Source organism: Cibotium barometz, chromosome 15, assembly GCF_041138505.1.
Source record: "Cibotium barometz isolate CiBa-2024 chromosome 15, ASM4113850v1, whole genome shotgun sequence".
Classification (NCBI taxonomy): domain Eukaryota; kingdom Viridiplantae; phylum Streptophyta; class Polypodiopsida; order Cyatheales; family Cibotiaceae; genus Cibotium; species Cibotium barometz.
In genome coordinates, this window is record NC_141060.1 from 49,441,406 (window position 1) to 49,455,750 (window position 14,345).

Below are 14,345 nucleotides of genomic sequence, written 5' to 3' on the forward strand. Positions count from 1 at the left end.
ACCTTATGGGGAAATGTGGCCAAGCACCAGCACAATAGTCACTACTGAAGAGCACCCCTGCCTGGAAGATTTCAAAATCCAACCCGACTAGAGAAAAGAGTACCTGGCAATTCCAAAATACAGCCAAGTGTACATTAGCGTGCAACCAACATTGTGGGTCGGTCCATTGTACATGCCAGTTAAAAGAAGATGGACACCGTTGGAGTTTCAAGAAGCCAAAAGGTGTGATTTGCATGTGTGATACAACTTCCCCTTCTTTATACCAGCAACATTTACCCATCTTTATACCAGCAACATTTACCCACATTCACGAACAAAGACACCATATATTGACATGGATCAAGGCATAGCGCAGCATTCCCGACCCCGCTATTGTAGCCAGTGTCAAATTTTTAAAGTTAGTGGTGGTGCTCATAGACCAACCAAAGGAGCCTTATGATGGCTATGGGGTAGAACACCTGAGGTTTGACATGAACCAGGGGCCATCCGCCGATACGTGAATCATGCTTTATTACCACTGGCTTCAATGGCTTCTAGGATACATGCACATCACTTTCGAAGACATGGTGGATACCGGATTTTGGAGATCACATTTGGCTTTCCGACGTACACTCAAGAAGCTCCAATCCAGAAGAAACTTCTACCGACATGAGTTCGGTGACCAGGTCTTTAGACCTTGGTAACAGGTTCTGCGGACAGAACCCACATTAGGAAGGGGAGGATGTTAATCCCATTTTGGATTAACAAACATGATCCTCAATTGAGGACATTAATAAGTGTCATGAAACGGCACTATAAAAGTTGTACATTATGAGATATTGGCCACTAGTAAGTGAGTTTTGGATGCCCAAGTGTGAATAAGGGCCAAATGTATATAAGGCATTTTCTCATAATAATGAAAAGACACAATCCCCTTTGTGCTATAGAGAGCTCTCCCTTGTGTCTTGAGAGAGATGGAAGGAGTGAGAGCATTCTAGCATTGTGCCTCTTTCATGCTTGTGTGAGAGAGTGAGAGAGTTAGAGAGAGAGTGATTGCCTTATGGGACGGTGTGAGTGACTCTACAGTGACAACGTGGAGATGGAGCTTAACAAGTGAGCTTAGATGCCTCAAGAGACTCTAGTTCGAAGCATTGTTGAGTACCCTACGACAGTTGTTATCTATTGCTCATCCTTTAGGTGAATGTGAAGAGTTCCCTCTTGGAGGTGAGGTAGTCCATAATAGCCCTATACTCAACCTCACAAAAGTAGATGTTGCAACAGGGGGGTTGATTTTTGCTTAACCATGATATGCATGAATGTACAAAAAAAAACCAATTCCCACTAGTGGATTGTCCCATATCATAGTCACCAGCCCAGTCCTGAATCACTGTAAGCATGTAATTGCAAGCTGCCCCCCCTGGGATATACCAAAGTAAGATTCAAGGAGCCTTGAAGATAGCCAAAGATCCTCTTCACTGCTTGCCCAAGGCTTTGTACCTGGGCTGTGCATAAATTTGCTACACTAGGAAACCCCAAACTGAATATCCGGGCGTGTGTTGCATAAGTATATGGGCAGCCCACTGCTTGGCTGTAAACACTCATATCACAAGGCTCTCCACATCATACATGGTCAGAGACGAGCTTACAATATTGAAACCCAAATTTGTGCAACAACTTTTGAATGTACTTTGTTTGTTGTACATAAATCCCAACATCTGTCTGCATAAGTATATGAGGCAGCCCACTGCTTGGCTGTAAACACTCATATCACAAGGCTCTCCACATCATACATGGTCAGAGACGAGCTTACAATATTGAAACCCAAATTTGTGCAACAACTTTTGAATGTACTTTGTTTGTTGTACATAAATCCCAACATCTGTATGCACAAATTGTTTGTTGTACATAAATCCCAACATCTGTCTGCACAAATTGTATGCCCAAATAATAATGCAAATTCCCAAATCTGTAATCTTCAATGACATTTGCAATTCAGCTTTGAATGCTAAAATTTTCTCCATATTATTCCCACTTAGTAACATGTCATCCACATAAAGAATGAGCATAATCAAAGTGCCGTGATCCTCTTTCACATAGAGGGTCCTCTCTGTTGGACTATTGCAAAAACCCTGCATGGTCAAATAAGTATGTATCTTCTCATACCAAGCTCAACGAGCTTGCTTGAGACCATAAAGTGCTTTTCGAAGCTTGCATACTTAGTTTTCATGACCATGCATCACAAAACCAATGGGATGATTTACATAAACTTCCTCCTACAAATCCCCATTGAGGAAAGCTGATTTTATGTCCAATTGATGCACTTTCCATCCATGATGGGTAGCCAATGCAACAACACATCTAATTGCGGCCATACGAGAAGTAGGTGCAAAAGTCTCATCATAATCAATGCTCTTTTTCTGGGCATATCCTTTGGCCACTAGCCTGGCCTTCTACTTGTCAATGGTACCATCAAACTTTCTTTTCAATTTGTATACCCACTTTGTGCCGAGCAGGCAAGTCTACCAAATTCCATGTGTTGTTTTTATGGATAGAATCCATCTCATTTTGCATGGCTTTTACCCAATGCTCATCCTCATGAGCCTCTTCAAATGAATCACGCTCATCTGCATCACAAAGTGTACTCATGTAAGCAACATCTGCATGTTCTCTTGCATTACGTGAACCAACCCGTGTCCTGCTACCAAGTGGAGCTGAAAGTTTGCTCTTGTGTAAGGTATGGGGAGTAGCTAATGTGGCACAACCCTAGCCTCTTCCGTTTGTTTTCGCTCTTGCTCCACTGCTTCCTCTACATTTTGAGCTATATAGAGCTCATTTATGGGATGATTTTGAGCACCCAAATGCTATCCATTATCCAAAGTTGATGGTTGATTTGTTATGCCATCAATTCCCAAGGGAGAGAAGTCCTTCAAACATATTAAGTGGGCCAGAAGAAGGTGGAAGTCCAAAAAATTCAGCCAATGGTTGGTCTAAATATTCAGCAAACACGTCTGCTGTCTAAAATCCTATGTCTAAAATCCTATTTGTGGAAGGATTAAAGAGATGGTAGCCTTTACTGCCATTGCTTCAACCCACAAATATACACTTAGCTACTTTGTCATCAAGCTGCAATTGCTAAGATACATATGAATAAGCTATACATCCAAAAAACTCTAAAGTGATCAACTTTAGGTTTCCTTTCGTGCAAGGTCTCATATGGCGTTATGGTTTTCAATGCTTTGGTAGGAAATCTATTCAACACATGTGTAGCACACATGGTTGTTTCCATCTTTAATTTGTGAGGCAAGCCTTTGCCTTTAACCATGCATCCATTTCCATCAATGACCTATTCTTTCTCTCGGCAACACCATTTTGCTGAGGAGAATATGGCATTGTGCATTGATGCTATATGCCCTTTTCTGCCATAAAAGGGTACACACTTTGCAATTTGTTTGATTTTCAGCTTGTGCCACAAATTGCTTAAAAATTTCAAATACATTAAATTTTTCTTTCAAGGGATACACCCAAGAAAATCTGGAGTAGTCATCAATAAAGTTACAAAGTATAGATGCTTTCCAATAGATGGTGTCCGCATAGGGCCACACACATCACTATGCACACACTGTAATTTTCGGATAGCCCTTGTTGATCCATCTTTTGGGAATGCATTTCTATGCATCTTACCCAATATACGTCCTTCATGTACATGTTTTGGTGGCAGTTCTACGCATTTCTATGCATCTTACCCAATATACGTCCTTCATGTACATGTTTTGGTGGCAGTTCTACATGAGGCATATCTTGCACGATGCCTTTGCAATAGCATCAAACTGCCATAATTTACATGCACAAACTTGGCATGCCACAATTCTGCCTCTAGCATGGCAAGTCTAAGAGTGGTAACCACATGAGCATCATGCTCTCTCATGTCAAACCTATTAAGCTGATATAAACCATGGTACAGTGTGTTGGAAGTGATTAATGCATAGCCACCTTCACAATCTTTGATTGTACACATGTCATCCTCAAAGTTCATTGCATATCCTCTTTTAGCAAAAGAGGAGATGGACAACAAATTCTACTTAATCCCAGCAGGCACATAAAAATACATTTGGAAGATATAAGTTAGCACCATCTTCTGTTGTAAGCATCACCTCATCAACACCCTGAACTAGATAAGAAGAATTGTTTACACATGTTACCCGTTTTCCTTCAGGGGCAGCCACAAGCTTCTTAAACAAATTCCTCTGTGAGGTAATGTGTTTAGAAGCACCACTCTCCAAAGTACTATGTGTCGTGTCTTTCATTGACACTGAGAGACATATGCTCTAATGATGCATCATAACTGCAAGTAAGAAACGTCCACTCATCGTGCACAAGATTTACTGATGCATCATCTTTCGCTGCAAGTGATGAAGAAGAATCTACAGCCATGCTGCTTTCCTTTTTCTTCTCCTTTGCAAGCCGCTTTCTACACTCATTCAAATAATGACCTGGCTTTTTATAGTAGTGACATTTTTCCTTTTTCTTGGGCTTGCCTGCGTCATTTTTAGCCTTTTGTGAAGGTTGTCCCAAATCAGCCTTTGGCTTTTCCCTTCCCCACATAATGGAAGATTTGTTCTTCCGATTCTTCTCCTCTTGAGTAACAAGCCAACCAACTCTTTAAACAAGATTGGTTCCGGGTTCCACTATATAGATAGTGTGAGCAATGTGTGGAAGTTCAAATAAGTTTCTAGGAGTGATAGTGTCCTGGAAACTAGTTCCTTTTCAGAAACGACCTCATCAATATTGAGCAACTGCTCCCAAAGATCCAAGATCTTCGTAAGAAGATCAACCATACTGGCACCATCATTCATCTCCAAGTTCTCAAGTTCCTTCTTGAGATATGCAACCCTAGTCTCATTCTTTGCCTGATACATGGTTTCAAGTACATCCCAAGCTCACCGTCGCGAGGTCCTACAAGACCGGATATGCAGTATGATTGATCACTTTACTGACAAAGTAATGAAAGCCATCGCTTGGGCATCACGAGTATCCCATCTTTTCTGCCCCTACTATGAGGGAGAAGTAGGTACTGCAGCTTGTTGAGAGCACCACGACTAGGTGTGTTAGGTGCTATATGTCAGTAGGGCATACATCTTTACCTGATACATAACCCCATAAGCCTTTGGCCACAAGAAAGTTTCAGACCATGAAACTCCAAAGGGAGTAGTTACCGCCATCCAATTTGTTCTCTTAGGACAAAACCCCAAATATATCGGTTATGTTCCTACCCATAATGCTGAAATCTCTTTACCAAGAGATACGCAAACCTGTGTAACCAAGTATGCTGTAAAAAACACCTGCAAGAAAAATCCCAACACACCGGAGTGCAATGCTAAGGCAACCACAAGGTCATGTGCAAAGTTTGTGCCCCAAATACGAGGCTGCAAATAAAGTTTGTAGTGTCCTGATGACACATGCAAGGCAAAGCTTTGCTCACTGCATAAATTTGCAAACGAGGTTTGTAATGCGAAAAGCCCCAAAGTTTTGTTCACCAATGGACTGTTTTATGTGTCAATTACACATAATCACCAAAGCCCCAAAAATCTTTGTATCAATGAGCTTTAATTGTGTGATTAAGCACTGATTTTAGGAAAGCCCCAAATTTCTCTACGTCCTATAACTTGAATTTTGCATTAAATTTTCACTAAACCCTGCACCAAATCTTGCCCTGTTCTGCTGCTTGCACATGTAATTTGCAATGAAGCAAGTAATTCACAAAACCGCATGAAATGAACCAGGGTTCGGGAAAAGACGGGAACTTGTTCAACTTCGGGAAAATCCTTCTCAAATTCTTATGAGAAGAAAATAAAACCCTTTCAAATTTTACAAGTTTTAGTTATATTTTCTAAGTTCACATAGAAAAAAATACCATCTCAAAAATAACAATTTCCTTCTCATTTAGTGGTGAAAAGGATTTAGTTCCTTTTCCCTAAAATTGTTTTCCCGAACCCTGAAATGAACCCAAAATCAAGTACCTAAATGGCTGTAACCATAATATCTATTTGCAGATTAGGGGTGGTGGCCTTGCACACTACAAAGCACGACAATACGCTGGCGCACAAGGACAACAACGACAAACTGGTAGCGCTAACAGCAGCAGGTAGTCGAAACCGACGAAGGTAGGTGGCTGCTAACTGAATGGGAAAAATCGGTGAGCCACGTAAGGCACAAAGTGGGCGGCGAGCACCTGGCGTGGCGGAGGCGGTCCTTTGCACACTAGCACCGCGTGCGGAGGCAAAAATGGGTGGCTGCGAGAGCGGAGAGTGGCAGGATGGGCGGCGGACAGGAGGTAGACGCAGTTGACAGAAACAAGGCACAGAGTCCGACGGCGCCGGAAGGAACGTGCGGAGCAGAACTGCCAGCTGCATGAGAGGCGCCCGATGGACAACGTACACAGAGGATAGTCACACAAACAATAGATTGCATTGGAATGAGTGGAGTTCGAGAGTAAAATCCATAATATCAAAATACCATAAAACTGGAGTCTTGTGGTGTCCTTTTACACCACACATTCAAGGGAAAAAACCCAAAGGGAGAAAAATGACCTTGGTTATTGGTTAGCCCATGTTCACATGTGACATTACTCATAGCATATATGCCAATAATGTTAGCCTACATCCACACATCACTAGTATATGAATGACTACAAATTCCCCCTGTTATGATGATGTGAATATGTACAAGAATCATGTGCCTAATCAATCCCCAAATGGTAACAAGCCCAAAGCTTTGCAAAACAGGTTTTGAACTTCTCTTGTGAGAGAGACTTTGTGAACATATTATCCACATTATCGTGTGCAGAGACATAAGCCACGATAATCTCTCTTGAAACGAGCTTCTCCTTGGCATATCTATAATCCACCTCAATGTGCTTGGTGCGAGCATGAAACACTAGGTTTCTCAAGATGGCTAATGCACTTTGGTTATCAATGAAGATGGAGGTGGGACACTGTTGTCCATAACACCAAGTGTCCAACACCAAGATTTTCCAAAGGCATCCAAGCCATATACACTCCACAGTCTGCAAAAGTTGCCCTCTAAACTCTCAACTTCATAGCTCGAAGTGGCATCATTGGCTACTTCTTGCTAAGCCATGATATAAATGAATCACCAAGATGAAACAAAAAGCCACTAGTGGACACTTGCATGTTATAACATCTAACCCAATTGGAGTCACTAAAAGCACGCAATTGAATATAACCCCCCTTAGCATAGAATAGCTCAATGGATTGAGAGCCCTGTAAGTATCAGAATACTCGCTTTTAGTAGCTGCCAATGCTTTCTTTTGGGACTATGCATAAACCTGCTCAATTATGAGACCCCAAACTGAATGTCTAGACTCGTATTACATATATAGATGACACACCCAATAACTTTCTGATAAAGTGATGTATCAAATGGTTTACATTTGCAACAAGCCTTTCTGAGTATAACCCTTTGTAACAAGCCTTGCCTTGTAGTGGTCACTACTACGAGCTTTATGGTTAAGCTTATAAACCCACTTTTTACCCATTGTAGTGGTCACCACTATGAGCTTTAAGCTTAAGCTTATAAACCCATTTTGTACCAATGGCCTTTTTACCATAAGGTAAATCTATCAAATACCGTGTCAAGACAATGTATTTCCAACTTGCTATCCTACTGATGGTCTGCGCCACCAACCACATTTTCCATTCAGCCCTTAGCAAAAAAAAGTAGTCGATGAAATAATGTCACTTGATAGGCCTCTGACAATGACATTGCTTACTATTAAAAAAGGTAGTAATAAGGAAGGTGTGGATGATGTTATTGATGTTGCGACCCAGACCGACATGGATGGTATTGATGTGGGAGTGCAGACAGATATCCTATCACACCCAACAAGTGTAACTACTCAATTTATTGAATTCCCACTACGGGCCTAGACTCTTATTCCATGACTTGCAAAATGAGAGCATGATTCATAAAAGTATAAGATACATGAGTCCTGCTAGGTAAAGGAGTAGCTAATTTTCTATCCTACAATATTTGCACCAGCCGTTTTGGAATACTCTTGAACACTTGTATGGATGCCCTTTTCTTACTCACTACATCAGCCCAACTGCCCTCAACAATAGGCTAATCTATGGCCTGAAATTTGAGCTAATTTTCAGTTGCCATGGGGACTGATATCTTTGATACACTCCTACCTTTATACGATCCTACCTTTATACAATGTCAGGTAGTCATATGTTAAGTAAATTAATGCTCTTTATGTACTTTTGTTGAGACCCACTCTGTTGTATTTGTCTACTGGCTTTATCTGCATCATTAAAGAAATGGCCCTGCAAGCCTTCTCTGTAGCCTCATCTTGGATATTCTCGTACTTTGCACCAATCGAATTGTAGGAAGGCTTCTTTAGCATGTCCTTCTCAAAGGCATCTTGTTAATGTTGTGTTGGTGGGCCCTGATTGCAACTGGAAGTTGCAGAGCTTCTCTTATTAGGTCCTCTGTTATGAGGAGTCTGTGATGAGGAGTTCTTCTGTAGTGCAGTCTGCCTTGGTGATTCTCCCTCTTTTGGTCCCCTTGTCGTAGGTCTTCAGGTACTCCGCACAGAGTTCTGTGTCCATAGTGCAGGGGAGTATCTGTTGCATCCTTCCGAGATTGGCTTTAACTAATTTTGCCTTAACTTCAGCCTTTTCCAGTATGTGTAGACATTTCGGGTTGTGGTACTAGAGGGCTACCTTTCCATGGGCTATATGAGCTTCCTTTCGGATGATGGTCCCATGGAAAGGTTTGGCATAAGGACCCAAGTAGTTCAGCTTTGGTCGCTGTGTTCCCTATCTTTTCTGGCTAGTTGGGGATCTAGTGGCACTGCTTGCTTGAGTTGTAGATGGGTTCTCGTGGGCTTTGGACTCCGAGGCCGACATCTGTGTATTAGGCACATAGGATCAGTCGAATGACTGGTGGGGTTGATATCTTTCACTTTTTCTTTTTCTTTTCTCTCTTCTTCTTCTTCTTCTTCTTTTTCTTCTTCTTCTTCTTCTTCCTCTTCTTTTTGAGTAAGTAATTTATTGGGAATAGAAGAGTGCGTTAGTGTATGAGCAATATATTGGTCAGCTCATGGCAAAGTAGGAGTGAATACGTGAATTTGCAGGCCGTGAAAAGGCTCTGGCCATGAAAGTGTCGACACAGTTTTCGTGAAAGTGCAGGCCATGAAAGGCTCTGGCCGTGAAAGTGGTGTGCCGTGAAAGGCTCAGGCATGAAAGTGCAGGAATAAATTTCGTGAAAGACTATGGCCATGAAAGGCTTAGGCCGTAAAAAGCTATTTCATGAAAATGCAAGCATAGTTTTCGTGAAAGACTCAGGCCGTGAAAATGGTGTGCCGTGAAAGTGCATACATATTGTTCGTGAAAGTGCACACAATATTTTTAATTATTTGATTACATTTGTTTGGTGTATGAGGAGACGCCAATCTTTTGTAAATTTTTTGATTGAATCAATCGTGAAAGGCCAGATCATTTGTGTTACCACTTAATGTGTATTTTGTGGAGAGAATGGCACCACTACCATTCTACCTTCCAAGTAATGTAATATGGAAGAGTGGCACCACTACCATTCTTCCCCTAAACAAGAAAAGAAAAAACGAAGATCAAGCTCCCACCTCGAAGGAATAGTCGAGAATCGCTGAACAGAGATAGCGAGCTCAGAAGATGCACACGGAAGCGAATGCAAACAATCACTCCACGCACACGATGCAAAATGATAAAAAAAGGAAAGAAAATCAATTTTATAACGCAGCCACCGGATAGGGCGGCTATCTTAATGAAGAATGCCACGTAGCTCTCCGCAATTGGCTGCTAAAAAATTATCGTATCACAGCGTGAATTGTTTTGAACTCTTTCACAGTACTTTTTTACGGTGTGAACTGTTTTGAACTCTTTCACGGCGTGAACTGTTTTGAACTCTTTCACGGTGTGAAATGCTTTAAGGTGGTTCACAGCGTGAACCCTTTTTCTGCAGTTTCACGTGGAATGCATAAGATCAAATTTTTCTCATTTTTTCCTTTATGCTCAAGCAATCAAACATGCACATGATGAGTGAATGATACATTGCTTACCTTGTACCCATTTGTGCAATCATTGGATACCTTTTGTTTATTGCCACACATGAGAACCAAGGAGTCACCTGGCCACTTTTGGGCATTTGTTGATGTAGTCGTTTTAATTCCATGTGGGAGTTTTTTATTATTCCTTCCACCCAACTGAACAATTTTGTTGCTGTGTCTGGTTGTGGAGGGCTTCCATCTGCATCTCCTTGCTAAATTTATTTGTTTTTACCCTTAAGTTCCATGTTCAGTTCTGTAGCCAAAGTGGGTACTTTCATTGCTTTGGGAATTCCCAACCCATTTGGCTGGGGTTGCTTTTTCCTCCACACAAGGGTTGGTATGGTGTTTGCTTGAGTCGGAGTTGATGTTGCACACTTTTACCACCCTCTTTTTGATGACTCGACCTGTTTGTGGTATTGGCCACACTGAGTGGGGTTTGGGTACCCATATTGCTGCATTGCCTTGATAGTATCCTTGTGCTCGCAACAATAAGTCTTTTTGGACCCATTGCGCACGGGCTCCCTGAGGTCTCTTTGGGCTTGGAGTCCTGCCAATTGGTTTGAGTCAACAAGGTCTGACTTTTAAATTGTTTGTAGGCTCTTCTTGGGTTCTTTTTATCATTTGTGATGTCCATCTTGTTTGGTTGATTTGCGTAACAGTTGCCCTAATGGCATTTGGACATGTGTGGATAGCACAACCGCAAGACTTCCTATGTCTCTGGGTTCTTTGGAGATAGAGGGTTCTTCCCATGTAGGTGTCTCGTATTCTTCCATATGGAAGGAATGGATGGACTCCCCCAACCCATTTTCCTCAAACATTATGGACAGTGTGTTTTCTTGGGCCTCCTCTTCTGTTCCTTCTGGAATTGGGGTTGGCATGTCCAATTCCCTATCCCAGGTTGGCTCCTTTCTTGGATAAACTATATCCCTTACCCAGTTGACCCTCAGCTTGTTGGCTTCATGAAGCCGTTGGTACTTTTTGACTAAGGCCTTGGCATCTTTGAGCTTCCTTATTTCCTCGTCGACATTGGGATATTCACCGACCCCCTTAGGAGTTGTTTGTTGCTCTCTTTTCTTTTCCTAGTCTGATCCTCTATGATTGATCCCTTGACACCCATCTTCCTTTGATTGGGTGGATCCGGTATCAATTATATCTTCTTCGAATTCGTCTTGGATTGTGACCCTTGTGTCACCCTTACCTACTTTTTTCACTCTTCTCCTGGCGGCCAGTTCTGGAAATAGTCGCATCCGCTCGATTTCTTCCTTTGTCTCCTAGTTGAGCTTGAGCTCTTGTTAGGACATTGCATGGTGTGATCTTCCCAGATTGTACACTAATGGTCCGGATGGTGGCCTGATTGGTAGTAGAATTAGAGCCACTTGCTCGGTATGGAGAATCCTAAATCATATGATCAATTCCACATTTAGTACAGGTAAGCACTGGCATGTCATTGTTGGGTGAAGCCGCCACTTCTTGTGGTTGATGTGTATGACCCATATTCTTGTTTGGGCACTCAGCAACTCAATGCGGTCCTCCATAGCCAAAGCATTGTAGCGGTCCTCTTCTCAGATTTGAGTTCATGTCCTTGCCCTTCCATTGACCGTGGTTTGAAACACAGGTACTGGTGTGTTATTCTGTAGGATGTAGTATTCCAGCGTAACCTTAGTTGCTTCCTCGTAGTACTCCTTGCTAGGTTCTGTTTCCCACACCATGTCAACATCCTCTGACGGCTCTTCGATAAATACTTGATTGATCTTAGCCTGTGGTGGTAGAACTCGTGGCGGAAAAGGTGAAGTGTCTTGTTTTTTGTACAAGTTTTGAAATGATATGGGGTTTCATCTGGGAAGGTCGAGATTCTAGAGCAATGCCTAGTTCTCTGACCATCCCCCGACCCATCTCTGCTGCCATATTTAGCAGGTCTGGCCTTGTGGCTACATTAAGGTCCATGGTTGGATCTATCCTAGGTCTTTGAGGAATTGCTCCCCCTTCCTAGACCTCGTCCCCTTCCCGTATTGGCTCTTCTAGGTATTTTGGGTCCATGGGATGGTCCAGCCGCCATGTCTTCTAGGAACATAGGCGTTATTGAATATCCTTTTTGGTGTAGAATCAATCCTCTACTTCTCCTGCCATGCTTGCTAGGTTACCTTCTTATTCTATGGTTGTAAACCCTTCCTCCGTTCTAGTTTCCTTGTTTATGGGTTCCCAGTTTGGAATCTCTCCGTCACTTCTACCCATAACTATTTCTGGTTCCTTCCCTCGTGAGACTGGAGTGGGTTAAAACTTCCTTTTTCCTTTTGCTCAGCTCTCGTCCTTCGAGTATCGAGCTCTTGTTTCCTTAAGCTCAATTCTCGTAGTTGCCTTTCCACCTCACTCCGTTTGTCCACCTCACTCCGTTTGAGATCTAACTCTACTTCCTCGGTGGCGGGGAAGAATATCTGACCTGTCCTAGCCGCACTTTCTATGTCTCTTCTTATTTGGGGGTGCCGGTATTCGACAGCCTAGAATTCGACGTTTGGAATGGCACTTCTTGTCATGGAGACCGAGTCCAACACTAGTTGACGGACCCATGCCCGCAGATTGCGCTTCTTCATCATGACTGCTTTGGAGACCGAAAAATCCCCGGGCGATATCAATGATACCACTGGACCTGGTTGGGGAGGCTGGTTTCTTCTCTTTCCCAAACCTAGCGTATCTCAACCCTTCTTCCATGGACTCTTAGTTGTGACTTCAATCCCAAAGTTATGAGTAGATGAGGTGGGTAGAGACTGTGACTATTCTAGAACATTTTCAAATACCTCTTCTTTCAAAGTAAGTGTTGGTTGGCTTTGGTCTGATTGGGGTCCTCTTTTTTTGCTTTGATTCTTTTCCTAGCTTGCCCACCTAGTATTTCCTTTGTGTTGGAAATTAGTATGGCTAACTCTTGTATGGCCTGTGGATTCCATGCTCTTAGTGGCTCGTCCTCTATCAAAAGTTCTGTGATGGGATTGAAGGTAGTTGTTTACCTCTTTGCAAATATAATAGGCCCAGTTGTCCTGCTTGCCTAAATGTTTCTTTTGCAACTTATGCAAATCCACCCTATTGTACATGGTCCACCATCTTTCCATGCTGAACGTCCATTCATTTAGCATGTCATCGAGAGACATCGAAAGGAAATTCCTTTGATATCATTTTCTTCTCGTGAAAAACCAAGTTATTTTTCACAGGTGTGAAAAACTATCAAGTTTTCAAGTTCACATTTTCTTGTTATTTTTTATGTGTTAATGAGTTAGCTAATGGTGGTAAATTTAATGAAGCAATGTTAGGTTGTTAAGAGTCAGTAAGTTGTGGACCTGAAAAACTCAAGTTTTTCACGGCGTGAGAAACCAATTGGAGACAGGTGAGATTGACCATTTGTACAATCATCCATGGGTTAGTGTGATATTTTATTCCAAGAAAATAAGGTCTTCTGCTACATTTCATCAGTTTGGGCCTGGCATGAAAAGTCTTGGAGGTTCACGTCAGGATTATGGCATTAGATTGTTCAATTGTGTGGTCCAATTATAGCATTGTGCAGTATCTAATGGAACATTTAATTGAGGCAAATAACACTTACCAAAAAAAAAAAAACCAATTGGATTTCATACAATGTTCAACCTTGGAGGTGATTTCAAAGCTACTTATATAGTGGTAATTCTTTTAGGCATACTAGAATGAGTTGGGTTTGGAGTTTAATACTAGAACTTTACTTATCAATATTGCAATCACAGGACAATTGATAGGCTAGAACTGCATAAGATTGGTGTTCACCATGATTGGGTGATGATCTTATAGATACATGAAGTAAAATGTATGTAGTGGCCAAGATTGGACATGTCATGTTTTGGAGGCGTCTAATTTGACTCTCCCACACTTGACACCTAGCATGCAATTGGATCTGCAAGTTAACAATAGGAAGCTCGTGGTTTCCTTGATTGCTCTGTGTCTATTAGTTTGGTATTTTCTTTGGATGCATTCATGAACTTTAAAAGAAGGGTTGAACTTGGATTGGTTGCATTTCATTGAAGCCATCTAAAGTCTGAAGACACTACCTTGTCTTCTTTTTACATCTTCATTTACTTCGGTTGACTTACTTGAAATATGAATAGCATACCGCCCTAGACATGGTACCCTCAAGGCAATATGAAGAGGTGAAAGTACTGAGCAAAAAAAGTGAAGGCCTTCAAGTTTGTAAACTTTATGGACATCTCGTTGATCTTTGGCACTTTTTGAGAGAGATTGTGGC